Genomic DNA, 3,087 nt, shown 5'->3' on the forward strand with positions numbered 1-3,087 from the left:
GATAGATTAAATAAGACCGCTTATTTTATTATACAAATGATACATCTCCACTCTACAAAATTGTTATGAACGTAGAAGAGATAATTGGTGACAGAGAGACCTTGTGACAATTGCGTCACGCAAGGACCCAAGATTTAATTTCACAACGGGACTATTTCCCAAGATATTTTATTAAAAAGGACGGACAGAGGCATGACTTATAATTCTCAAATCGATATGTAGAATGAGAGGATTATCCTAACCATTGAAGATACGTCTAGTGGCTTACCTTTTATTTGGAACGATTAGGAGAATCGCCTATCATTGACATAACATTTGTGTAGATATACTTACCACGCGAGCATACGGAAAATAACCACTGATATCCCTTGTGAAGGACAACGTGGAAGAATGAATGATGTTATGGTTAGAGCTGACTGAAGGCAAAGAAGATCGTACAAGCCCTTTTAAAGGCCACTGGTAGCAGTTCCCAATAAACACGAATACGTCTAATGCACTAGCGAGAATAACGAATATGATCCAGAAGGTATCGTAGTATTATAAATATTAAATGGGAAATGATTAAAGAAGTCTAACCGATAGCGGAAGCTGAGCATTCCACGATTCTAAACCGTATCAATCAATAGTGTATGAAATGTCGCTTCCTTCAGGATGGAAACAGGACCACGATGTGTCTTACATTACTACAGGAAGAAATGTTAAATCTGGCACTAAGCGTGTAACAGGAGACGAGCATGTAAAAATATAACGAGAACTTCTTACATAAAACAATCGACAGAGATGATGCACCGAAATGAGCAAATGTCAAGGAACAAAACTCTAGCACTAGTAAGAGTGATGGAGGGGAAATGGATAAGTTGAAGGACCATTCCAAATAATAGAAGATGCGCTAATAGTCCATATTATAGATTTTTAAGGAAGATGAAGTGACCAGTTTACGTTAATCGAATTACCGACAATAACGAGTTATCATGCGGGCAATGGAACGGCTACAAAGCTTTGTACGAAAAAAAGAATTGTTCTCCCTTAGGTTGGGAAGAAGTTGGTAAGCGGAGGATACTTGGACCATCGTTCTGTTAACAGATCAAAGAAATTCATAGAACTTATCAAAACCTGGCTAGTGGTAGCCCAGGATGAACAATAGAGACATGCAGACCAGAGCTATAAGGACAGAGAGTACGAAGTGACAGACCAAGTATTTTTGAAAATGCCTCCCAGGGAGGGAGTAATGAGATGTTGAGCCCAAGGTTTATTGGACCGGTTGAAATCTTTAAAGGACTAAGAATTTTGGCTTATAAATTAGCACCATTGTCGAACAGTCGCCAAGTTTATAACGAGTACCACGAATCGATGTTAGGAAATTTAACCGTCAACGCCAGACATATGATTGAAAATGAGCTAATAAACTTGCATTCAGACTTAGCGTATGTGGATCAACGTGTAAAGATCATAGATCTACAAGAACAAGTACTCTAAAATATATTTGACGGAAGAGTAAAAAAAAATTATGATGAGATCAAATACTGCAAAGTCAACGTGAGAAATCGAGGTTATCATGAGAGAAGCGTATCCCCGCCTGTTTCTAAACTGATTCCGGGACGGAATCCTTTTAAGAGGGGAAGACTGTAAAAATTCGAATTTTTGACATCGGTAAAAGACCTTTATGAATAGTAACCTCGCGGTTTAATAAAAACATTTGCTACCATACCATATACGAGTTTTAATTTAAGATTCTGAATTGATATTGTGATTATACGTACCGAATGAGTCTATGTAAAAGCCATTCATTTTCGGAGAAAACGAACTTTGTAAAATGACCTTATCTTACGGACTATCGAGGAATACAAGAATCACATTATGATTAAGAATATAGAATCCTAAAATTAAAATCCAAGTACAAGGATTCAAAGCATAAACGATTTATAAGAAAGGATTTTAGCCCGCGAATCGCTTACGAAGATTTATTACAAAAATGAATAAACGACCAAGCGAATATGTAATCGAATAAATAAACAAACCAAGCCCATTCAAATCCAATACAAATTAATTAGAAATAAATTATACAATCTACCTAATTAAATTAAGAATTAAGTGAAAGACAACATTCCTTAAAATAAGAATTTATGTTTTATAATTAAAATGCCTAGTCAAGTGTGGTGTGCAAGCTAAGACCTAGGCTTGAATTAGAAGCATCTTGTTGAACACGCCTTATACATACACAATACATATCATAAATATCATCCAATACTTCCAAAGAAATCCAAGTCAAGCAACTCTTTCTCTCTCTCTCTCTTCAAGAACACAATGTTGATTTTCAAGAATAAGAAGGAAAGAAAAATTCAAAGCTCACATTCTACTCATTCAAAAATCACCAATTTTTTACCAAACCTCCTTCATATCATGGGTAAGTCACGTACCAAATTTTAAGTCCATCCATGAAGTTTTCAATTTTATAAAAATCTTTGGCGTTGAGGGTGAATAGTAACTCCGAAAATCACTAACTTGTTTTCTTGATTTTTCATGAAAGTTTAAGGCCCCTAAAGCTAGACCAAGGCCTCATAAATTATATTAGGACTTTATTAAGTATTAGAAAGCTTCAAGGAAGGTATAAACATCATCCACCCTTTGATTTACTTGAGTTATAAGATTGAGTTTGAGTTATGTTTAAGTACATATTGATTCATTGAGTTTGGATTATAAAAAGTTAGGTTTTAATGGTTGATTGTTATGGATTGATGTTGGTGATGATTTCATATAGTTTAGGGATTGATCTTGAAATAAATATGAAGGAATTGGTGTGTGAGTTGTTACCAATGAAAGTAACGCAGTTAAAACCGGGAATCGTTACGCGTATAGCCGTCGTAATGTCTGTTTATATTTAGGACTGTTTTAAGCAATAAATACAAACTGTAAATTTAATATTTTTACACACCACTGGATATGGATGTAAATTTCTTGTTTTCTAGTTTGTAACCATATAAATATCGTGCCGAGACGATTTACGAATTAAGAGAAAAGTTCATTTTAGTGAACGTAGTCGAGAAAACAAAACTGCTACCTAGTGCTGACTTTGAGGGTATAATTAAG

The sequence above is a fragment of the Apium graveolens genome, chromosome 4, assembly GCF_009905375.1.
Source record: "Apium graveolens cultivar Ventura chromosome 4, ASM990537v1, whole genome shotgun sequence".
NCBI classification, from domain to species: domain Eukaryota; kingdom Viridiplantae; phylum Streptophyta; class Magnoliopsida; order Apiales; family Apiaceae; genus Apium; species Apium graveolens.